This window comes from Hoplias malabaricus, unplaced genomic scaffold, assembly GCF_029633855.1.
Source record: "Hoplias malabaricus isolate fHopMal1 unplaced genomic scaffold, fHopMal1.hap1 scaffold_342, whole genome shotgun sequence".
NCBI lineage: Eukaryota > Metazoa > Chordata > Actinopteri > Characiformes > Erythrinidae > Hoplias > Hoplias malabaricus.
In genome coordinates, this window is record NW_027101116.1 from 1 (window position 1) to 18,371 (window position 18,371).

At 40.2% G+C, this 18,371-nt stretch overlaps 54 non-coding genes across 54 annotated transcripts; all 54 read left to right on the forward strand.

The window, feature by feature from the left end:
* The first annotated feature begins 59 nt into the window (after positions 1-59).
* Positions 60-178, forward strand: LOC136684650 (5S ribosomal RNA). The gene has a single exon (XR_010799756.1). It is a non-coding gene; the product is annotated as a 5S ribosomal RNA (ribosomal RNA).
* Positions 179-400: 222 nt separating this feature from the next.
* LOC136684703 (5S ribosomal RNA) lies at positions 401-519 on the forward strand. Its single transcript, XR_010799807.1, has one exon. It is a non-coding gene; the product is annotated as a 5S ribosomal RNA (ribosomal RNA).
* A 222-nt stretch (positions 520-741) lies between these two features.
* Positions 742-860, forward strand: LOC136684715 (5S ribosomal RNA). Its single transcript, XR_010799818.1, has one exon. It is a non-coding gene; the product is annotated as a 5S ribosomal RNA (ribosomal RNA).
* Positions 861-1,082: 222 nt separating this feature from the next.
* On the forward strand, positions 1,083-1,201 carry LOC136684727 (5S ribosomal RNA). Its single transcript, XR_010799829.1, has one exon. It is a non-coding gene; the product is annotated as a 5S ribosomal RNA (ribosomal RNA).
* Positions 1,202-1,423: 222 nt separating this feature from the next.
* On the forward strand, positions 1,424-1,542 carry LOC136684738 (5S ribosomal RNA). Its single transcript, XR_010799840.1, has one exon. It is a non-coding gene; the product is annotated as a 5S ribosomal RNA (ribosomal RNA).
* Positions 1,543-1,764: 222 nt separating this feature from the next.
* LOC136684656 (5S ribosomal RNA) lies at positions 1,765-1,883 on the forward strand. The gene has a single exon (XR_010799762.1). It is a non-coding gene; the product is annotated as a 5S ribosomal RNA (ribosomal RNA).
* Positions 1,884-2,105: 222 nt separating this feature from the next.
* LOC136684667 (5S ribosomal RNA) lies at positions 2,106-2,224 on the forward strand. Its single transcript, XR_010799773.1, has one exon. It is a non-coding gene; the product is annotated as a 5S ribosomal RNA (ribosomal RNA).
* A 222-nt stretch (positions 2,225-2,446) lies between these two features.
* Positions 2,447-2,565, forward strand: LOC136684678 (5S ribosomal RNA). The gene has a single exon (XR_010799784.1). It is a non-coding gene; the product is annotated as a 5S ribosomal RNA (ribosomal RNA).
* A 222-nt stretch (positions 2,566-2,787) lies between these two features.
* Positions 2,788-2,906, forward strand: LOC136684689 (5S ribosomal RNA). The gene has a single exon (XR_010799795.1). It is a non-coding gene; the product is annotated as a 5S ribosomal RNA (ribosomal RNA).
* Positions 2,907-3,128: 222 nt separating this feature from the next.
* On the forward strand, positions 3,129-3,247 carry LOC136684697 (5S ribosomal RNA). Its single transcript, XR_010799801.1, has one exon. It is a non-coding gene; the product is annotated as a 5S ribosomal RNA (ribosomal RNA).
* A 222-nt stretch (positions 3,248-3,469) lies between these two features.
* On the forward strand, positions 3,470-3,588 carry LOC136684698 (5S ribosomal RNA). Its single transcript, XR_010799802.1, has one exon. It is a non-coding gene; the product is annotated as a 5S ribosomal RNA (ribosomal RNA).
* A 222-nt stretch (positions 3,589-3,810) lies between these two features.
* LOC136684699 (5S ribosomal RNA) lies at positions 3,811-3,929 on the forward strand. Its single transcript, XR_010799803.1, has one exon. It is a non-coding gene; the product is annotated as a 5S ribosomal RNA (ribosomal RNA).
* A 222-nt stretch (positions 3,930-4,151) lies between these two features.
* LOC136684700 (5S ribosomal RNA) lies at positions 4,152-4,270 on the forward strand. The gene has a single exon (XR_010799804.1). It is a non-coding gene; the product is annotated as a 5S ribosomal RNA (ribosomal RNA).
* A 222-nt stretch (positions 4,271-4,492) lies between these two features.
* Positions 4,493-4,611, forward strand: LOC136684701 (5S ribosomal RNA). Its single transcript, XR_010799805.1, has one exon. It is a non-coding gene; the product is annotated as a 5S ribosomal RNA (ribosomal RNA).
* A 222-nt stretch (positions 4,612-4,833) lies between these two features.
* On the forward strand, positions 4,834-4,952 carry LOC136684702 (5S ribosomal RNA). The gene has a single exon (XR_010799806.1). It is a non-coding gene; the product is annotated as a 5S ribosomal RNA (ribosomal RNA).
* A 222-nt stretch (positions 4,953-5,174) lies between these two features.
* On the forward strand, positions 5,175-5,293 carry LOC136684704 (5S ribosomal RNA). The gene has a single exon (XR_010799808.1). It is a non-coding gene; the product is annotated as a 5S ribosomal RNA (ribosomal RNA).
* Positions 5,294-5,515: 222 nt separating this feature from the next.
* LOC136684705 (5S ribosomal RNA) lies at positions 5,516-5,634 on the forward strand. The gene has a single exon (XR_010799809.1). It is a non-coding gene; the product is annotated as a 5S ribosomal RNA (ribosomal RNA).
* Positions 5,635-5,856: 222 nt separating this feature from the next.
* LOC136684706 (5S ribosomal RNA) lies at positions 5,857-5,975 on the forward strand. The gene has a single exon (XR_010799810.1). It is a non-coding gene; the product is annotated as a 5S ribosomal RNA (ribosomal RNA).
* A 222-nt stretch (positions 5,976-6,197) lies between these two features.
* Positions 6,198-6,316, forward strand: LOC136684707 (5S ribosomal RNA). Its single transcript, XR_010799811.1, has one exon. It is a non-coding gene; the product is annotated as a 5S ribosomal RNA (ribosomal RNA).
* Positions 6,317-6,538: 222 nt separating this feature from the next.
* LOC136684708 (5S ribosomal RNA) lies at positions 6,539-6,657 on the forward strand. Its single transcript, XR_010799812.1, has one exon. It is a non-coding gene; the product is annotated as a 5S ribosomal RNA (ribosomal RNA).
* Positions 6,658-6,879: 222 nt separating this feature from the next.
* LOC136684710 (5S ribosomal RNA) lies at positions 6,880-6,998 on the forward strand. Its single transcript, XR_010799813.1, has one exon. It is a non-coding gene; the product is annotated as a 5S ribosomal RNA (ribosomal RNA).
* Positions 6,999-7,220: 222 nt separating this feature from the next.
* LOC136684711 (5S ribosomal RNA) lies at positions 7,221-7,339 on the forward strand. Its single transcript, XR_010799814.1, has one exon. It is a non-coding gene; the product is annotated as a 5S ribosomal RNA (ribosomal RNA).
* A 222-nt stretch (positions 7,340-7,561) lies between these two features.
* Positions 7,562-7,680, forward strand: LOC136684712 (5S ribosomal RNA). Its single transcript, XR_010799815.1, has one exon. It is a non-coding gene; the product is annotated as a 5S ribosomal RNA (ribosomal RNA).
* A 222-nt stretch (positions 7,681-7,902) lies between these two features.
* On the forward strand, positions 7,903-8,021 carry LOC136684713 (5S ribosomal RNA). Its single transcript, XR_010799816.1, has one exon. It is a non-coding gene; the product is annotated as a 5S ribosomal RNA (ribosomal RNA).
* A 222-nt stretch (positions 8,022-8,243) lies between these two features.
* Positions 8,244-8,362, forward strand: LOC136684714 (5S ribosomal RNA). Its single transcript, XR_010799817.1, has one exon. It is a non-coding gene; the product is annotated as a 5S ribosomal RNA (ribosomal RNA).
* Positions 8,363-8,584: 222 nt separating this feature from the next.
* Positions 8,585-8,703, forward strand: LOC136684716 (5S ribosomal RNA). The gene has a single exon (XR_010799819.1). It is a non-coding gene; the product is annotated as a 5S ribosomal RNA (ribosomal RNA).
* A 222-nt stretch (positions 8,704-8,925) lies between these two features.
* Positions 8,926-9,044, forward strand: LOC136684717 (5S ribosomal RNA). The gene has a single exon (XR_010799820.1). It is a non-coding gene; the product is annotated as a 5S ribosomal RNA (ribosomal RNA).
* A 222-nt stretch (positions 9,045-9,266) lies between these two features.
* Positions 9,267-9,385, forward strand: LOC136684718 (5S ribosomal RNA). Its single transcript, XR_010799821.1, has one exon. It is a non-coding gene; the product is annotated as a 5S ribosomal RNA (ribosomal RNA).
* A 222-nt stretch (positions 9,386-9,607) lies between these two features.
* LOC136684719 (5S ribosomal RNA) lies at positions 9,608-9,726 on the forward strand. The gene has a single exon (XR_010799822.1). It is a non-coding gene; the product is annotated as a 5S ribosomal RNA (ribosomal RNA).
* Positions 9,727-9,948: 222 nt separating this feature from the next.
* On the forward strand, positions 9,949-10,067 carry LOC136684720 (5S ribosomal RNA). Its single transcript, XR_010799823.1, has one exon. It is a non-coding gene; the product is annotated as a 5S ribosomal RNA (ribosomal RNA).
* Positions 10,068-10,289: 222 nt separating this feature from the next.
* Positions 10,290-10,408, forward strand: LOC136684721 (5S ribosomal RNA). Its single transcript, XR_010799824.1, has one exon. It is a non-coding gene; the product is annotated as a 5S ribosomal RNA (ribosomal RNA).
* Positions 10,409-10,630: 222 nt separating this feature from the next.
* Positions 10,631-10,749, forward strand: LOC136684722 (5S ribosomal RNA). Its single transcript, XR_010799825.1, has one exon. It is a non-coding gene; the product is annotated as a 5S ribosomal RNA (ribosomal RNA).
* Positions 10,750-10,971: 222 nt separating this feature from the next.
* Positions 10,972-11,090, forward strand: LOC136684723 (5S ribosomal RNA). The gene has a single exon (XR_010799826.1). It is a non-coding gene; the product is annotated as a 5S ribosomal RNA (ribosomal RNA).
* A 222-nt stretch (positions 11,091-11,312) lies between these two features.
* LOC136684724 (5S ribosomal RNA) lies at positions 11,313-11,431 on the forward strand. The gene has a single exon (XR_010799827.1). It is a non-coding gene; the product is annotated as a 5S ribosomal RNA (ribosomal RNA).
* A 222-nt stretch (positions 11,432-11,653) lies between these two features.
* Positions 11,654-11,772, forward strand: LOC136684726 (5S ribosomal RNA). Its single transcript, XR_010799828.1, has one exon. It is a non-coding gene; the product is annotated as a 5S ribosomal RNA (ribosomal RNA).
* A 222-nt stretch (positions 11,773-11,994) lies between these two features.
* On the forward strand, positions 11,995-12,113 carry LOC136684728 (5S ribosomal RNA). Its single transcript, XR_010799830.1, has one exon. It is a non-coding gene; the product is annotated as a 5S ribosomal RNA (ribosomal RNA).
* Positions 12,114-12,335: 222 nt separating this feature from the next.
* Positions 12,336-12,454, forward strand: LOC136684729 (5S ribosomal RNA). The gene has a single exon (XR_010799831.1). It is a non-coding gene; the product is annotated as a 5S ribosomal RNA (ribosomal RNA).
* A 222-nt stretch (positions 12,455-12,676) lies between these two features.
* LOC136684730 (5S ribosomal RNA) lies at positions 12,677-12,795 on the forward strand. The gene has a single exon (XR_010799832.1). It is a non-coding gene; the product is annotated as a 5S ribosomal RNA (ribosomal RNA).
* Positions 12,796-13,017: 222 nt separating this feature from the next.
* Positions 13,018-13,136, forward strand: LOC136684731 (5S ribosomal RNA). Its single transcript, XR_010799833.1, has one exon. It is a non-coding gene; the product is annotated as a 5S ribosomal RNA (ribosomal RNA).
* Positions 13,137-13,360: 224 nt separating this feature from the next.
* On the forward strand, positions 13,361-13,479 carry LOC136684732 (5S ribosomal RNA). Its single transcript, XR_010799834.1, has one exon. It is a non-coding gene; the product is annotated as a 5S ribosomal RNA (ribosomal RNA).
* Positions 13,480-13,701: 222 nt separating this feature from the next.
* LOC136684733 (5S ribosomal RNA) lies at positions 13,702-13,820 on the forward strand. Its single transcript, XR_010799835.1, has one exon. It is a non-coding gene; the product is annotated as a 5S ribosomal RNA (ribosomal RNA).
* Positions 13,821-14,042: 222 nt separating this feature from the next.
* Positions 14,043-14,161, forward strand: LOC136684734 (5S ribosomal RNA). The gene has a single exon (XR_010799836.1). It is a non-coding gene; the product is annotated as a 5S ribosomal RNA (ribosomal RNA).
* Positions 14,162-14,383: 222 nt separating this feature from the next.
* On the forward strand, positions 14,384-14,502 carry LOC136684735 (5S ribosomal RNA). Its single transcript, XR_010799837.1, has one exon. It is a non-coding gene; the product is annotated as a 5S ribosomal RNA (ribosomal RNA).
* A 222-nt stretch (positions 14,503-14,724) lies between these two features.
* LOC136684736 (5S ribosomal RNA) lies at positions 14,725-14,843 on the forward strand. Its single transcript, XR_010799838.1, has one exon. It is a non-coding gene; the product is annotated as a 5S ribosomal RNA (ribosomal RNA).
* Positions 14,844-15,065: 222 nt separating this feature from the next.
* On the forward strand, positions 15,066-15,184 carry LOC136684737 (5S ribosomal RNA). The gene has a single exon (XR_010799839.1). It is a non-coding gene; the product is annotated as a 5S ribosomal RNA (ribosomal RNA).
* A 222-nt stretch (positions 15,185-15,406) lies between these two features.
* Positions 15,407-15,525, forward strand: LOC136684739 (5S ribosomal RNA). Its single transcript, XR_010799841.1, has one exon. It is a non-coding gene; the product is annotated as a 5S ribosomal RNA (ribosomal RNA).
* Positions 15,526-15,747: 222 nt separating this feature from the next.
* Positions 15,748-15,866, forward strand: LOC136684740 (5S ribosomal RNA). The gene has a single exon (XR_010799842.1). It is a non-coding gene; the product is annotated as a 5S ribosomal RNA (ribosomal RNA).
* A 222-nt stretch (positions 15,867-16,088) lies between these two features.
* LOC136684742 (5S ribosomal RNA) lies at positions 16,089-16,207 on the forward strand. Its single transcript, XR_010799843.1, has one exon. It is a non-coding gene; the product is annotated as a 5S ribosomal RNA (ribosomal RNA).
* A 222-nt stretch (positions 16,208-16,429) lies between these two features.
* On the forward strand, positions 16,430-16,548 carry LOC136684743 (5S ribosomal RNA). The gene has a single exon (XR_010799844.1). It is a non-coding gene; the product is annotated as a 5S ribosomal RNA (ribosomal RNA).
* Positions 16,549-16,770: 222 nt separating this feature from the next.
* LOC136684744 (5S ribosomal RNA) lies at positions 16,771-16,889 on the forward strand. The gene has a single exon (XR_010799845.1). It is a non-coding gene; the product is annotated as a 5S ribosomal RNA (ribosomal RNA).
* A 222-nt stretch (positions 16,890-17,111) lies between these two features.
* LOC136684651 (5S ribosomal RNA) lies at positions 17,112-17,230 on the forward strand. Its single transcript, XR_010799757.1, has one exon. It is a non-coding gene; the product is annotated as a 5S ribosomal RNA (ribosomal RNA).
* A 222-nt stretch (positions 17,231-17,452) lies between these two features.
* Positions 17,453-17,571, forward strand: LOC136684652 (5S ribosomal RNA). The gene has a single exon (XR_010799758.1). It is a non-coding gene; the product is annotated as a 5S ribosomal RNA (ribosomal RNA).
* Positions 17,572-17,793: 222 nt separating this feature from the next.
* LOC136684653 (5S ribosomal RNA) lies at positions 17,794-17,912 on the forward strand. Its single transcript, XR_010799759.1, has one exon. It is a non-coding gene; the product is annotated as a 5S ribosomal RNA (ribosomal RNA).
* Positions 17,913-18,134: 222 nt separating this feature from the next.
* LOC136684654 (5S ribosomal RNA) lies at positions 18,135-18,253 on the forward strand. Its single transcript, XR_010799760.1, has one exon. It is a non-coding gene; the product is annotated as a 5S ribosomal RNA (ribosomal RNA).
* The last annotated feature ends 118 nt before the right edge of the window (positions 18,254-18,371 follow it).

Sequence of the window (18,371 nt, forward strand, 5' to 3'; positions counted from 1 at the left end):
AAGTATTACTCTATCAGATTAGAGTATATAGAAATAGTCTTCTACAGCCAGCAGTGATCGCTTACGGCCATACCACTCCTTGAAAGCCCGATCTCGTCTGATCTCGGAAGCGAAGAAGAGTTGGGCCTAGTTAGTACTTGGATGGGAGACTGCCTGGGAATACTAGGTGCTGTAAGCTTTTTAGCTTAAGCTTCTATTATAAAGGCAGTAACCACAGTCATTTAAACACAAGAGAAGAAGAAAACTTAAGAAAAAAAAAACAACAACAAAAAAAAACGAACTGGAAAGCCAATCATTTTCATTTGAGGTGTCAGGTGGTCTACCGTTTACAGGCAGCTCTAAAACAAGTATTACTCTTAGAAGAGTATATAGAAATAGTCTTCTACAGCCAGCAGTGATCGCTTACGGCCATACCACTCCTTGAAAGCCCGATCTCGTCTGATCTCGGAAGCGAAGAAGAGTTGGGCCTAGTTAGTACTTGGATGGGAGACTGCCTGGGAATACTAGGTGCTGTAAGCTTTTTAGCTTAAGCTTCTATTATAAAGGCAGTAACCACAGTCATTTAAACACAAGAGAAGAAGAAAACTTAAGAAAAAAAAAACAACAACAAAAAAAAACGAACTGGAAAGCCAATCATTTTCATTTGAGGTGTCAGGTGGTCTACCGTTTACAGGCAGCTCTAAAACAAGTATTACTCTTAGAAGAGTATATAGAAATAGTCTTCTACAGCCAGCAGTGATCGCTTACGGCCATACCACTCCTTGAAAGCCCGATCTCGTCTGATCTCGGAAGCGAAGAAGAGTTGGGCCTAGTTAGTACTTGGATGGGAGACTGCCTGGGAATACTAGGTGCTGTAAGCTTTTTAGCTTAAGCTTCTATTATAAAGGCAGTAACCACAGTCATTTAAACACAAGAGAAGAAGAAAACTTAAGAAAAAAAAAACAACAACAAAAAAAAACGAACTGGAAAGCCAATCATTTTCATTTGAGGTGTCAGGTGGTCTACCGTTTACAGGCAGCTCTAAAACAAGTATTACTCTTAGAAGAGTATATAGAAATAGTCTTCTACAGCCAGCAGTGATCGCTTACGGCCATACCACTCCTTGAAAGCCCGATCTCGTCTGATCTCGGAAGCGAAGAAGAGTTGGGCCTAGTTAGTACTTGGATGGGAGACTGCCTGGGAATACTAGGTGCTGTAAGCTTTTTAGCTTAAGCTTCTATTATAAAGGCAGTAACCACAGTCATTTAAACACAAGAGAAGAAGAAAACTTAAGAAAAAAAAAACAACAACAAAAAAAAACGAACTGGAAAGCCAATCATTTTCATTTGAGGTGTCAGGTGGTCTACCGTTTACAGGCAGCTCTAAAACAAGTATTACTCTTAGAAGAGTATATAGAAATAGTCTTCTACAGCCAGCAGTGATCGCTTACGGCCATACCACTCCTTGAAAGCCCGATCTCGTCTGATCTCGGAAGCGAAGAAGAGTTGGGCCTAGTTAGTACTTGGATGGGAGACTGCCTGGGAATACTAGGTGCTGTAAGCTTTTTAGCTTAAGCTTCTATTATAAAGGCAGTAACCACAGTCATTTAAACACAAGAGAAGAAGAAAACTTAAGAAAAAAAAAACAACAACAAAAAAAAACGAACTGGAAAGCCAATCATTTTCATTTGAGGTGTCAGGTGGTCTACCGTTTACAGGCAGCTCTAAAACAAGTATTACTCTTAGAAGAGTATATAGAAATAGTCTTCTACAGCCAGCAGTGATCGCTTACGGCCATACCACTCCTTGAAAGCCCGATCTCGTCTGATCTCGGAAGCGAAGAAGAGTTGGGCCTAGTTAGTACTTGGATGGGAGACTGCCTGGGAATACTAGGTGCTGTAAGCTTTTTAGCTTAAGCTTCTATTATAAAGGCAGTAACCACAGTCATTTAAACACAAGAGAAGAAGAAAACTTAAGAAAAAAAAAACAACAACAAAAAAAAACGAACTGGAAAGCCAATCATTTTCATTTGAGGTGTCAGGTGGTCTACCGTTTACAGGCAGCTCTAAAACAAGTATTACTCTTAGAAGAGTATATAGAAATAGTCTTCTACAGCCAGCAGTGATCGCTTACGGCCATACCACTCCTTGAAAGCCCGATCTCGTCTGATCTCGGAAGCGAAGAAGAGTTGGGCCTAGTTAGTACTTGGATGGGAGACTGCCTGGGAATACTAGGTGCTGTAAGCTTTTTAGCTTAAGCTTCTATTATAAAGGCAGTAACCACAGTCATTTAAACACAAGAGAAGAAGAAAACTTAAGAAAAAAAAAACAACAACAAAAAAAAACGAACTGGAAAGCCAATCATTTTCATTTGAGGTGTCAGGTGGTCTACCGTTTACAGGCAGCTCTAAAACAAGTATTACTCTTAGAAGAGTATATAGAAATAGTCTTCTACAGCCAGCAGTGATCGCTTACGGCCATACCACTCCTTGAAAGCCCGATCTCGTCTGATCTCGGAAGCGAAGAAGAGTTGGGCCTAGTTAGTACTTGGATGGGAGACTGCCTGGGAATACTAGGTGCTGTAAGCTTTTTAGCTTAAGCTTCTATTATAAAGGCAGTAACCACAGTCATTTAAACACAAGAGAAGAAGAAAACTTAAGAAAAAAAAAACAACAACAAAAAAAAACGAACTGGAAAGCCAATCATTTTCATTTGAGGTGTCAGGTGGTCTACCGTTTACAGGCAGCTCTAAAACAAGTATTACTCTTAGAAGAGTATATAGAAATAGTCTTCTACAGCCAGCAGTGATCGCTTACGGCCATACCACTCCTTGAAAGCCCGATCTCGTCTGATCTCGGAAGCGAAGAAGAGTTGGGCCTAGTTAGTACTTGGATGGGAGACTGCCTGGGAATACTAGGTGCTGTAAGCTTTTTAGCTTAAGCTTCTATTATAAAGGCAGTAACCACAGTCATTTAAACACAAGAGAAGAAGAAAACTTAAGAAAAAAAAAACAACAACAAAAAAAAACGAACTGGAAAGCCAATCATTTTCATTTGAGGTGTCAGGTGGTCTACCGTTTACAGGCAGCTCTAAAACAAGTATTACTCTTAGAAGAGTATATAGAAATAGTCTTCTACAGCCAGCAGTGATCGCTTACGGCCATACCACTCCTTGAAAGCCCGATCTCGTCTGATCTCGGAAGCGAAGAAGAGTTGGGCCTAGTTAGTACTTGGATGGGAGACTGCCTGGGAATACTAGGTGCTGTAAGCTTTTTAGCTTAAGCTTCTATTATAAAGGCAGTAACCACAGTCATTTAAACACAAGAGAAGAAGAAAACTTAAGAAAAAAAAAACAACAACAAAAAAAAACGAACTGGAAAGCCAATCATTTTCATTTGAGGTGTCAGGTGGTCTACCGTTTACAGGCAGCTCTAAAACAAGTATTACTCTTAGAAGAGTATATAGAAATAGTCTTCTACAGCCAGCAGTGATCGCTTACGGCCATACCACTCCTTGAAAGCCCGATCTCGTCTGATCTCGGAAGCGAAGAAGAGTTGGGCCTAGTTAGTACTTGGATGGGAGACTGCCTGGGAATACTAGGTGCTGTAAGCTTTTTAGCTTAAGCTTCTATTATAAAGGCAGTAACCACAGTCATTTAAACACAAGAGAAGAAGAAAACTTAAGAAAAAAAAAACAACAACAAAAAAAAACGAACTGGAAAGCCAATCATTTTCATTTGAGGTGTCAGGTGGTCTACCGTTTACAGGCAGCTCTAAAACAAGTATTACTCTTAGAAGAGTATATAGAAATAGTCTTCTACAGCCAGCAGTGATCGCTTACGGCCATACCACTCCTTGAAAGCCCGATCTCGTCTGATCTCGGAAGCGAAGAAGAGTTGGGCCTAGTTAGTACTTGGATGGGAGACTGCCTGGGAATACTAGGTGCTGTAAGCTTTTTAGCTTAAGCTTCTATTATAAAGGCAGTAACCACAGTCATTTAAACACAAGAGAAGAAGAAAACTTAAGAAAAAAAAAACAACAACAAAAAAAAACGAACTGGAAAGCCAATCATTTTCATTTGAGGTGTCAGGTGGTCTACCGTTTACAGGCAGCTCTAAAACAAGTATTACTCTTAGAAGAGTATATAGAAATAGTCTTCTACAGCCAGCAGTGATCGCTTACGGCCATACCACTCCTTGAAAGCCCGATCTCGTCTGATCTCGGAAGCGAAGAAGAGTTGGGCCTAGTTAGTACTTGGATGGGAGACTGCCTGGGAATACTAGGTGCTGTAAGCTTTTTAGCTTAAGCTTCTATTATAAAGGCAGTAACCACAGTCATTTAAACACAAGAGAAGAAGAAAACTTAAGAAAAAAAAAACAACAACAAAAAAAAACGAACTGGAAAGCCAATCATTTTCATTTGAGGTGTCAGGTGGTCTACCGTTTACAGGCAGCTCTAAAACAAGTATTACTCTTAGAAGAGTATATAGAAATAGTCTTCTACAGCCAGCAGTGATCGCTTACGGCCATACCACTCCTTGAAAGCCCGATCTCGTCTGATCTCGGAAGCGAAGAAGAGTTGGGCCTAGTTAGTACTTGGATGGGAGACTGCCTGGGAATACTAGGTGCTGTAAGCTTTTTAGCTTAAGCTTCTATTATAAAGGCAGTAACCACAGTCATTTAAACACAAGAGAAGAAGAAAACTTAAGAAAAAAAAAACAACAACAAAAAAAAACGAACTGGAAAGCCAATCATTTTCATTTGAGGTGTCAGGTGGTCTACCGTTTACAGGCAGCTCTAAAACAAGTATTACTCTTAGAAGAGTATATAGAAATAGTCTTCTACAGCCAGCAGTGATCGCTTACGGCCATACCACTCCTTGAAAGCCCGATCTCGTCTGATCTCGGAAGCGAAGAAGAGTTGGGCCTAGTTAGTACTTGGATGGGAGACTGCCTGGGAATACTAGGTGCTGTAAGCTTTTTAGCTTAAGCTTCTATTATAAAGGCAGTAACCACAGTCATTTAAACACAAGAGAAGAAGAAAACTTAAGAAAAAAAAAACAACAACAAAAAAAAACGAACTGGAAAGCCAATCATTTTCATTTGAGGTGTCAGGTGGTCTACCGTTTACAGGCAGCTCTAAAACAAGTATTACTCTTAGAAGAGTATATAGAAATAGTCTTCTACAGCCAGCAGTGATCGCTTACGGCCATACCACTCCTTGAAAGCCCGATCTCGTCTGATCTCGGAAGCGAAGAAGAGTTGGGCCTAGTTAGTACTTGGATGGGAGACTGCCTGGGAATACTAGGTGCTGTAAGCTTTTTAGCTTAAGCTTCTATTATAAAGGCAGTAACCACAGTCATTTAAACACAAGAGAAGAAGAAAACTTAAGAAAAAAAAAACAACAACAAAAAAAAACGAACTGGAAAGCCAATCATTTTCATTTGAGGTGTCAGGTGGTCTACCGTTTACAGGCAGCTCTAAAACAAGTATTACTCTTAGAAGAGTATATAGAAATAGTCTTCTACAGCCAGCAGTGATCGCTTACGGCCATACCACTCCTTGAAAGCCCGATCTCGTCTGATCTCGGAAGCGAAGAAGAGTTGGGCCTAGTTAGTACTTGGATGGGAGACTGCCTGGGAATACTAGGTGCTGTAAGCTTTTTAGCTTAAGCTTCTATTATAAAGGCAGTAACCACAGTCATTTAAACACAAGAGAAGAAGAAAACTTAAGAAAAAAAAAACAACAACAAAAAAAAACGAACTGGAAAGCCAATCATTTTCATTTGAGGTGTCAGGTGGTCTACCGTTTACAGGCAGCTCTAAAACAAGTATTACTCTTAGAAGAGTATATAGAAATAGTCTTCTACAGCCAGCAGTGATCGCTTACGGCCATACCACTCCTTGAAAGCCCGATCTCGTCTGATCTCGGAAGCGAAGAAGAGTTGGGCCTAGTTAGTACTTGGATGGGAGACTGCCTGGGAATACTAGGTGCTGTAAGCTTTTTAGCTTAAGCTTCTATTATAAAGGCAGTAACCACAGTCATTTAAACACAAGAGAAGAAGAAAACTTAAGAAAAAAAAAACAACAACAAAAAAAAACGAACTGGAAAGCCAATCATTTTCATTTGAGGTGTCAGGTGGTCTACCGTTTACAGGCAGCTCTAAAACAAGTATTACTCTTAGAAGAGTATATAGAAATAGTCTTCTACAGCCAGCAGTGATCGCTTACGGCCATACCACTCCTTGAAAGCCCGATCTCGTCTGATCTCGGAAGCGAAGAAGAGTTGGGCCTAGTTAGTACTTGGATGGGAGACTGCCTGGGAATACTAGGTGCTGTAAGCTTTTTAGCTTAAGCTTCTATTATAAAGGCAGTAACCACAGTCATTTAAACACAAGAGAAGAAGAAAACTTAAGAAAAAAAAAACAACAACAAAAAAAAACGAACTGGAAAGCCAATCATTTTCATTTGAGGTGTCAGGTGGTCTACCGTTTACAGGCAGCTCTAAAACAAGTATTACTCTTAGAAGAGTATATAGAAATAGTCTTCTACAGCCAGCAGTGATCGCTTACGGCCATACCACTCCTTGAAAGCCCGATCTCGTCTGATCTCGGAAGCGAAGAAGAGTTGGGCCTAGTTAGTACTTGGATGGGAGACTGCCTGGGAATACTAGGTGCTGTAAGCTTTTTAGCTTAAGCTTCTATTATAAAGGCAGTAACCACAGTCATTTAAACACAAGAGAAGAAGAAAACTTAAGAAAAAAAAAACAACAACAAAAAAAAACGAACTGGAAAGCCAATCATTTTCATTTGAGGTGTCAGGTGGTCTACCGTTTACAGGCAGCTCTAAAACAAGTATTACTCTTAGAAGAGTATATAGAAATAGTCTTCTACAGCCAGCAGTGATCGCTTACGGCCATACCACTCCTTGAAAGCCCGATCTCGTCTGATCTCGGAAGCGAAGAAGAGTTGGGCCTAGTTAGTACTTGGATGGGAGACTGCCTGGGAATACTAGGTGCTGTAAGCTTTTTAGCTTAAGCTTCTATTATAAAGGCAGTAACCACAGTCATTTAAACACAAGAGAAGAAGAAAACTTAAGAAAAAAAAAACAACAACAAAAAAAAACGAACTGGAAAGCCAATCATTTTCATTTGAGGTGTCAGGTGGTCTACCGTTTACAGGCAGCTCTAAAACAAGTATTACTCTTAGAAGAGTATATAGAAATAGTCTTCTACAGCCAGCAGTGATCGCTTACGGCCATACCACTCCTTGAAAGCCCGATCTCGTCTGATCTCGGAAGCGAAGAAGAGTTGGGCCTAGTTAGTACTTGGATGGGAGACTGCCTGGGAATACTAGGTGCTGTAAGCTTTTTAGCTTAAGCTTCTATTATAAAGGCAGTAACCACAGTCATTTAAACACAAGAGAAGAAGAAAACTTAAGAAAAAAAAAACAACAACAAAAAAAAACGAACTGGAAAGCCAATCATTTTCATTTGAGGTGTCAGGTGGTCTACCGTTTACAGGCAGCTCTAAAACAAGTATTACTCTTAGAAGAGTATATAGAAATAGTCTTCTACAGCCAGCAGTGATCGCTTACGGCCATACCACTCCTTGAAAGCCCGATCTCGTCTGATCTCGGAAGCGAAGAAGAGTTGGGCCTAGTTAGTACTTGGATGGGAGACTGCCTGGGAATACTAGGTGCTGTAAGCTTTTTAGCTTAAGCTTCTATTATAAAGGCAGTAACCACAGTCATTTAAACACAAGAGAAGAAGAAAACTTAAGAAAAAAAAAACAACAACAAAAAAAAACGAACTGGAAAGCCAATCATTTTCATTTGAGGTGTCAGGTGGTCTACCGTTTACAGGCAGCTCTAAAACAAGTATTACTCTTAGAAGAGTATATAGAAATAGTCTTCTACAGCCAGCAGTGATCGCTTACGGCCATACCACTCCTTGAAAGCCCGATCTCGTCTGATCTCGGAAGCGAAGAAGAGTTGGGCCTAGTTAGTACTTGGATGGGAGACTGCCTGGGAATACTAGGTGCTGTAAGCTTTTTAGCTTAAGCTTCTATTATAAAGGCAGTAACCACAGTCATTTAAACACAAGAGAAGAAGAAAACTTAAGAAAAAAAAAACAACAACAAAAAAAAACGAACTGGAAAGCCAATCATTTTCATTTGAGGTGTCAGGTGGTCTACCGTTTACAGGCAGCTCTAAAACAAGTATTACTCTTAGAAGAGTATATAGAAATAGTCTTCTACAGCCAGCAGTGATCGCTTACGGCCATACCACTCCTTGAAAGCCCGATCTCGTCTGATCTCGGAAGCGAAGAAGAGTTGGGCCTAGTTAGTACTTGGATGGGAGACTGCCTGGGAATACTAGGTGCTGTAAGCTTTTTAGCTTAAGCTTCTATTATAAAGGCAGTAACCACAGTCATTTAAACACAAGAGAAGAAGAAAACTTAAGAAAAAAAAAACAACAACAAAAAAAAACGAACTGGAAAGCCAATCATTTTCATTTGAGGTGTCAGGTGGTCTACCGTTTACAGGCAGCTCTAAAACAAGTATTACTCTTAGAAGAGTATATAGAAATAGTCTTCTACAGCCAGCAGTGATCGCTTACGGCCATACCACTCCTTGAAAGCCCGATCTCGTCTGATCTCGGAAGCGAAGAAGAGTTGGGCCTAGTTAGTACTTGGATGGGAGACTGCCTGGGAATACTAGGTGCTGTAAGCTTTTTAGCTTAAGCTTCTATTATAAAGGCAGTAACCACAGTCATTTAAACACAAGAGAAGAAGAAAACTTAAGAAAAAAAAAACAACAACAAAAAAAAACGAACTGGAAAGCCAATCATTTTCATTTGAGGTGTCAGGTGGTCTACCGTTTACAGGCAGCTCTAAAACAAGTATTACTCTTAGAAGAGTATATAGAAATAGTCTTCTACAGCCAGCAGTGATCGCTTACGGCCATACCACTCCTTGAAAGCCCGATCTCGTCTGATCTCGGAAGCGAAGAAGAGTTGGGCCTAGTTAGTACTTGGATGGGAGACTGCCTGGGAATACTAGGTGCTGTAAGCTTTTTAGCTTAAGCTTCTATTATAAAGGCAGTAACCACAGTCATTTAAACACAAGAGAAGAAGAAAACTTAAGAAAAAAAAAACAACAACAAAAAAAAACGAACTGGAAAGCCAATCATTTTCATTTGAGGTGTCAGGTGGTCTACCGTTTACAGGCAGCTCTAAAACAAGTATTACTCTTAGAAGAGTATATAGAAATAGTCTTCTACAGCCAGCAGTGATCGCTTACGGCCATACCACTCCTTGAAAGCCCGATCTCGTCTGATCTCGGAAGCGAAGAAGAGTTGGGCCTAGTTAGTACTTGGATGGGAGACTGCCTGGGAATACTAGGTGCTGTAAGCTTTTTAGCTTAAGCTTCTATTATAAAGGCAGTAACCACAGTCATTTAAACACAAGAGAAGAAGAAAACTTAAGAAAAAAAAAACAACAACAAAAAAAAACGAACTGGAAAGCCAATCATTTTCATTTGAGGTGTCAGGTGGTCTACCGTTTACAGGCAGCTCTAAAACAAGTATTACTCTTAGAAGAGTATATAGAAATAGTCTTCTACAGCCAGCAGTGATCGCTTACGGCCATACCACTCCTTGAAAGCCCGATCTCGTCTGATCTCGGAAGCGAAGAAGAGTTGGGCCTAGTTAGTACTTGGATGGGAGACTGCCTGGGAATACTAGGTGCTGTAAGCTTTTTAGCTTAAGCTTCTATTATAAAGGCAGTAACCACAGTCATTTAAACACAAGAGAAGAAGAAAACTTAAGAAAAAAAAAACAACAACAAAAAAAAACGAACTGGAAAGCCAATCATTTTCATTTGAGGTGTCAGGTGGTCTACCGTTTACAGGCAGCTCTAAAACAAGTATTACTCTTAGAAGAGTATATAGAAATAGTCTTCTACAGCCAGCAGTGATCGCTTACGGCCATACCACTCCTTGAAAGCCCGATCTCGTCTGATCTCGGAAGCGAAGAAGAGTTGGGCCTAGTTAGTACTTGGATGGGAGACTGCCTGGGAATACTAGGTGCTGTAAGCTTTTTAGCTTAAGCTTCTATTATAAAGGCAGTAACCACAGTCATTTAAACACAAGAGAAGAAGAAAACTTAAGAAAAAAAAAACAACAACAAAAAAAAACGAACTGGAAAGCCAATCATTTTCATTTGAGGTGTCAGGTGGTCTACCGTTTACAGGCAGCTCTAAAACAAGTATTACTCTTAGAAGAGTATATAGAAATAGTCTTCTACAGCCAGCAGTGATCGCTTACGGCCATACCACTCCTTGAAAGCCCGATCTCGTCTGATCTCGGAAGCGAAGAAGAGTTGGGCCTAGTTAGTACTTGGATGGGAGACTGCCTGGGAATACTAGGTGCTGTAAGCTTTTTAGCTTAAGCTTCTATTATAAAGGCAGTAACCACAGTCATTTAAACACAAGAGAAGAAGAAAACTTAAGAAAAAAAAAACAACAACAAAAAAAAACGAACTGGAAAGCCAATCATTTTCATTTGAGGTGTCAGGTGGTCTACCGTTTACAGGCAGCTCTAAAACAAGTATTACTCTTAGAAGAGTATATAGAAATAGTCTTCTACAGCCAGCAGTGATCGCTTACGGCCATACCACTCCTTGAAAGCCCGATCTCGTCTGATCTCGGAAGCGAAGAAGAGTTGGGCCTAGTTAGTACTTGGATGGGAGACTGCCTGGGAATACTAGGTGCTGTAAGCTTTTTAGCTTAAGCTTCTATTATAAAGGCAGTAACCACAGTCATTTAAACACAAGAGAAGAAGAAAACTTAAGAAAAAAAAAACAACAACAAAAAAAAACGAACTGGAAAGCCAATCATTTTCATTTGAGGTGTCAGGTGGTCTACCGTTTACAGGCAGCTCTAAAACAAGTATTACTCTTAGAAGAGTATATAGAAATAGTCTTCTACAGCCAGCAGTGATCGCTTACGGCCATACCACTCCTTGAAAGCCCGATCTCGTCTGATCTCGGAAGCGAAGAAGAGTTGGGCCTAGTTAGTACTTGGATGGGAGACTGCCTGGGAATACTAGGTGCTGTAAGCTTTTTAGCTTAAGCTTCTATTATAAAGGCAGTAACCACAGTCATTTAAACACAAGAGAAGAAGAAAACTTAAGAAAAAAAAAACAACAACAAAAAAAAACGAACTGGAAAGCCAATCATTTTCATTTGAGGTGTCAGGTGGTCTACCGTTTACAGGCAGCTCTAAAACAAGTATTACTCTTAGAAGAGTATATAGAAATAGTCTTCTACAGCCAGCAGTGATCGCTTACGGCCATACCACTCCTTGAAAGCCCGATCTCGTCTGATCTCGGAAGCGAAGAAGAGTTGGGCCTAGTTAGTACTTGGATGGGAGACTGCCTGGGAATACTAGGTGCTGTAAGCTTTTTAGCTTAAGCTTCTATTATAAAGGCAGTAACCACAGTCATTTAAACACAAGAGAAGAAGAAAACTTAAGAAAAAAAAAACAACAACAAAAAAAAACGAACTGGAAAGCCAATCATTTTCATTTGAGGTGTCAGGTGGTCTACCGTTTACAGGCAGCTCTAAAACAAGTATTACTCTTAGAAGAGTATATAGAAATAGTCTTCTACAGCCAGCAGTGATCGCTTACGGCCATACCACTCCTTGAAAGCCCGATCTCGTCTGATCTCGGAAGCGAAGAAGAGTTGGGCCTAGTTAGTACTTGGATGGGAGACTGCCTGGGAATACTAGGTGCTGTAAGCTTTTTAGCTTAAGCTTCTATTATAAAGGCAGTAACCACAGTCATTTAAACACAAGAGAAGAAGAAAACTTAAGAAAAAAAAAACAACAACAAAAAAAAACGAACTGGAAAGCCAATCATTTTCATTTGAGGTGTCAGGTGGTCTACCGTTTACAGGCAGCTCTAAAACAAGTATTACTCTTAGAAGAGTATATAGAAATAGTCTTCTACAGCCAGCAGTGATCGCTTACGGCCATACCACTCCTTGAAAGCCCGATCTCGTCTGATCTCGGAAGCGAAGAAGAGTTGGGCCTAGTTAGTACTTGGATGGGAGACTGCCTGGGAATACTAGGTGCTGTAAGCTTTTTAGCTTAAGCTTCTATTATAAAGGCAGTAACCACAGTCATTTAAACACAAGAGAAGAAGAAAACTTAAGAAAAAAAAAACAACAACAAAAAAAAACGAACTGGAAAGCCAATCATTTTCATTTGAGGTGTCAGGTGGTCTACCGTTTACAGGCAGCTCTAAAACAAGTATTACTCTTAGAAGAGTATATAGAAATAGTCTTCTACAGCCAGCAGTGATCGCTTACGGCCATACCACTCCTTGAAAGCCCGATCTCGTCTGATCTCGGAAGCGAAGAAGAGTTGGGCCTAGTTAGTACTTGGATGGGAGACTGCCTGGGAATACTAGGTGCTGTAAGCTTTTTAGCTTAAGCTTCTATTATAAAGGCAGTAACCACAGTCATTTAAACACAAGAGAAGAAGAAAACTTAAGAAAAAAAAAACAACAACAAAAAAAAACGAACTGGAAAGCCAATCATTTTCATTTGAGGTGTCAGGTGGTCTACCGTTTACAGGCAGCTCTAAAACAAGTATTACTCTTAGAAGAGTATATAGAAATAGTCTTCTACAGCCAGCAGTGATCGCTTACGGCCATACCACTCCTTGAAAGCCCGATCTCGTCTGATCTCGGAAGCGAAGAAGAGTTGGGCCTAGTTAGTACTTGGATGGGAGACTGCCTGGGAATACTAGGTGCTGTAAGCTTTTTAGCTTAAGCTTCTATTATAAAGGCAGTAACCACAGTCATTTAAACACAAGAGAAGAAGAAAACTTAAGAAAAAAAAAACAACAACAAAAAAAAACGAACTGGAAAGCCAATCATTTTCATTTGAGGTGTCAGGTGGTCTACCGTTTACAGGCAGCTCTAAAACAAGTATTACTCTTAGAAGAGTATATAGAAATAGTCTTCTACAGCCAGCAGTGATCGCTTACGGCCATACCACTCCTTGAAAGCCCGATCTCGTCTGATCTCGGAAGCGAAGAAGAGTTGGGCCTAGTTAGTACTTGGATGGGAGACTGCCTGGGAATACTAGGTGCTGTAAGCTTTTTAGCTTAAGCTTCTATTATAAAGGCAGTAACCACAGTCATTTAAACACAAGAGAAGAAGAAAACTTAAGAAAAAAAAAACAACAACAACAAAAAAAACGAACTGGAAAGCCAATCATTTTCATTTGAGGTGTCAGGTGGTCTACCGTTTACAGGCAGCTCTAAAACAAGTATTACTCTTAGAAGAGTATATAGAAATAGTCTTCTACAGCCAGCAGTGATCGCTTACGGCCATACCACTCCTTGAAAGCCCGATCTCGTCTGATCTCGGAAGCGAAGAAGAGTTGGGCCTAGTTAGTACTTGGATGGGAGACTGCCTGGGAATACTAGGTGCTGTAAGCTTTTTAGCTTAAGCTTCTATTATAAAGGCAGTAACCACAGTCATTTAAACACAAGAGAAGAAGAAAACTTAAGAAAAAAAAAACAACAACAAAAAAAAACGAACTGGAAAGCCAATCATTTTCATTTGAGGTGTCAGGTGGTCTACCGTTTACAGGCAGCTCTAAAACAAGTATTACTCTTAGAAGAGTATATAGAAATAGTCTTCTACAGCCAGCAGTGATCGCTTACGGCCATACCACTCCTTGAAAGCCCGATCTCGTCTGATCTCGGAAGCGAAGAAGAGTTGGGCCTAGTTAGTACTTGGATGGGAGACTGCCTGGGAATACTAGGTGCTGTAAGCTTTTTAGCTTAAGCTTCTATTATAAAGGCAGTAACCACAGTCATTTAAACACAAGAGAAGAAGAAAACTTAAGAAAAAAAAAACAACAACAAAAAAAAACGAACTGGAAAGCCAATCATTTTCATTTGAGGTGTCAGGTGGTCTACCGTTTACAGGCAGCTCTAAAACAAGTATTACTCTTAGAAGAGTATATAGAAATAGTCTTCTACAGCCAGCAGTGATCGCTTACGGCCATACCACTCCTTGAAAGCCCGATCTCGTCTGATCTCGGAAGCGAAGAAGAGTTGGGCCTAGTTAGTACTTGGATGGGAGACTGCCTGGGAATACTAGGTGCTGTAAGCTTTTTAGCTTAAGCTTCTATTATAAAGGCAGTAACCACAGTCATTTAAACACAAGAGAAGAAGAAAACTTAAGAAAAAAAAAACAACAACAAAAAAAAACGAACTGGAAAGCCAATCATTTTCATTTGAGGTGTCAGGTGGTCTACCGTTTACAGGCAGCTCTAAAACAAGTATTACTCTTAGAAGAGTATATAGAAATAGTCTTCTACAGCCAGCAGTGATCGCTTACGGCCATACCACTCCTTGAAAGCCCGATCTCGTCTGATCTCGGAAGCGAAGAAGAGTTGGGCCTAGTTAGTACTTGGATGGGAGACTGCCTGGGAATACTAGGTGCTGTAAGCTTTTTAGCTTAAGCTTCTATTATAAAGGCAGTAACCACAGTCATTTAAACACAAGAGAAGAAGAAAACTTAAGAAAAAAAAAACAACAACAAAAAAAAACGAACTGGAAAGCCAATCATTTTCATTTGAGGTGTCAGGTGGTCTACCGTTTACAGGCAGCTCTAAAACAAGTATTACTCTTAGAAGAGTATATAGAAATAGTCTTCTACAGCCAGCAGTGATCGCTTACGGCCATACCACTCCTTGAAAGCCCGATCTCGTCTGATCTCGGAAGCGAAGAAGAGTTGGGCCTAGTTAGTACTTGGATGGGAGACTGCCTGGGAATACTAGGTGCTGTAAGCTTTTTAGCTTAAGCTTCTATTATAAAGGCAGTAACCACAGTCATTTAAACACAAGAGAAGAAGAAAACTTAAGAAAAAAAAAACAACAACAAAAAAAAACGAACTGGAAAGCCAATCATTTTCATTTGAGGTGTCAGGTGGTCTACCGTTTACAGGCAGCTCTAAAACAAGTATTACTCTTAGAAGAGTATATAGAAATAGTCTTCTACAGCCAGCAGTGATCGCTTACGGCCATACCACTCCTTGAAAGCCCGATCTCGTCTGATCTCGGAAGCGAAGAAGAGTTGGGCCTAGTTAGTACTTGGATGGGAGACTGCCTGGGAATACTAGGTGCTGTAAGCTTTTTAGCTTAAGCTTCTATTATAAAGGCAGTAACCACAGTCATTTAAACACAAGAGAAGAAGAAAACTTAAGAAAAAAAAAACAACAACAAAAAAAAACGAACTGGAAAGCCAATCATTTTCATTTGAGGTGTCAGGTGGTCTACCGTTTACAGGCAGCTCTAAAACAAGTATTACTCTTAGAAGAGTATATAGAAATAGTCTTCTACAGCCAGCAGTGATCGCTTACGGCCATACCACTCCTTGAAAGCCCGATCTCGTCTGATCTCGGAAGCGAAGAAGAGTTGGGCCTAGTTAGTACTTGGATGGGAGACTGCCTGGGAATACTAGGTGCTGTAAGCTTTTTAGCTTAAGCTTCTATTATAAAGGCAGTAACCACAGTCATTTAAACACAAGAGAAGAAGAAAACTTAAGAAAAAAAAAACAACAACAAAAAAAAACGAACTGGAAAGCCAATCATTTTCATTTGAGGTGTCAGGTGGTCTACCGTTTACAGGCAGCTCTAAAACAAGTATTACTCTTAGAAGAGTATATAGAAATAGTCTTCTACAGCCAGCAGTGATCGCTTACGGCCATACCACTCCTTGAAAGCCCGATCTCGTCTGATCTCGGAAGCGAAGAAGAGTTGGGCCTAGTTAGTACTTGGATGGGAGACTGCCTGGGAATACTAGGTGCTGTAAGCTTTTTAGCTTAAGCTTCTATTATAAAGGCAGTAACCACAGTCATTTAAACACAAGAGAAGAAGAAAACTTAAGAAAAAAAAAACAACAACAAAAAAAAACGAACTGGAAAGCCAATCATTTTCATTTGAGGTGTCAGGTGGTCTACCGTTTACAGGCAGCTCTAAAACAAGTATTACTCTTAGAAGAGTATATAGAAATAGTCTTCTACAGCCAGCAGTGATCGCTTACGGCCATACCACTCCTTGAAAGCCCGATCTCGTCTGATCTCGGAAGCGAAGAAGAGTTGGGCCTAGTTAGTACTTGGATGGGAGACTGCCTGGGAATACTAGGTGCTGTAAGCTTTTTAGCTTAAGCTTCTATTATAAAGGCAGTAACCACAGTCATTTAAACACAAGAGAAGAAGAAAACTTAAGAAAAAAAAAACAACAACAAAAAAAAACGAACTGGAAAGCCAATCATTTTCATTTGAGGTGTCAGGTGGTCTACCGTTTACAGGCAGCTCTAAAACAAGTATTACTCTTAGAAGAGTATATAGAAATAGTCTTCTACAGCCAGCAGTGATCGCTTACGGCCATACCACTCCTTGAAAGCCCGATCTCGTCTGATCTCGGAAGCGAAGAAGAGTTGGGCCTAGTTAGTACTTGGATGGGAGACTGCCTGGGAATACTAGGTGCTGTAAGCTTTTTAGCTTAAGCTTCTATTATAAAGGCAGTAACCACAGTCATTTAAACACAAGAGAAGAAGAAAACTTAAGAAAAAAAAAACAACAACAAAAAAAAACGAACTGGAAAGCCAATCATTTTCATTTGAGGTGTCAGGTGGTCTACCGTTTACAGGCAGCTCTAAAACAAGTATTACTCTTAGAAGAGTATATAGAAATAGTCTTCTACAGCCAGCAGTGATCGCTTACGGCCATACCACTCCTTGAAAGCCCGATCTCGTCTGATCTCGGAAGCGAAGAAGAGTTGGGCCTAGTTAGTACTTGGATGGGAGACTGCCTGGGAATACTAGGTGCTGTAAGCTTTTTAGCTTAAGCTTCTATTATAAAGGCAGTAACCACAGTCATTTAAACACAAGAGAAGAAGAAAACTTAAGAAAAAAAAAACAACAACAAAAAAAAACGAACTGGAAAGCCAATCATTTTCATTTGAGGTGTCAGGTGGTCTACCGTTTACAGGCAGCTCTAAAACAAGTATTACTCTTAGAAGAGTATATAGAAATAGTCTTCTACAGCCAGCAGTGATCGCTTACGGCCATACCACTCCTTGAAAGCCCGATCTCGTCTGATCTCGGAAGCGAAGAAGAGTTGGGCCTAGTTAGTACTTGGATGGGAGACTGCCTGGGAATACTAGGTGCTGTAAGCTTTTTAGCTTAAGCTTCTATTATAAAGGCAGTAACCACAGTCATTTAAACACAAGAGAAGAAGAAAACTTAAGAAAAAAAAAACAACAACAAAAAAAAACGAACTGGAAAGCCAATCATTTTCATTTGAGGTGTCAGGTGGTCTACCGTTTACAGGCAGCTCTAAAACAAGTATTACTCTTAGAAGAGTATATAGAAATAGTCTTCTACAGCCAGCAGTGATCGCTTACGGCCATACCACTCCTTGAAAGCCCGATCTCGTCTGATCTCGGAAGCGAAGAAGAGTTGGGCCTAGTTAGTACTTGGATGGGAGACTGCCTGGGAATACTAGGTGCTGTAAGCTTTTTAGCTTAAGCTTCTATTATAAAGGCAGTAACCACAGTCATTTAAACACAAGAGAAGAAGAAAACTTAAGAAAAAAAAAACAACAACAAAAAAAAACGAACTGGAAAGCCAATCATTTTCATTTGAGGTGTCAGGTGGTCTACCGTTTACAGGCAGCTCTAAAACAAGTATTACTCTTAGAAGAGTATATAGAAATAGTCTTCTACAGCCAGCAGTGATCGCTTACGGCCATACCACTCCTTGAAAGCCCGATCTCGTCTGATCTCGGAAGCGAAGAAGAGTTGGGCCTAGTTAGTACTTGGATGGGAGACTGCCTGGGAATACTAGGTGCTGTAAGCTTTTTAGCTTAAGCTTCTATTATAAAGGCAGTAACCACAGTCATTTAAACACAAGAGAAGAAGAAAACTTAAGAAAAAAAAAACAACAACAAAAAAAAACGAACTGGAAAGCCAATCATTTTCATTTGAGGTGTCAGGTGGTCTACCGTTTACAGGCAGCTCTAAAACAAGTATTACTCTTAGAAGAGTATATAGAAATAGTCTTCTACAGCCAGCAGTGATCGCTTACGGCCATACCACTCCTTGAAAGCCCGATCTCGTCTGATCTCGGAAGCGAAGAAGAGTTGGGCCTAGTTAGTACTTGGATGGGAGACTGCCTGGGAATACTAGGTGCTGTAAGCTTTTTAGCTTAAGCTTCTATTATAAAGGCAGTAACCACAGTCATTTAAACACAAGAGAAGAAGAAAACTTAAGAAAAAAAAAACAACAACAAAAAAAAACGAACTGGAAAGCCAATCAT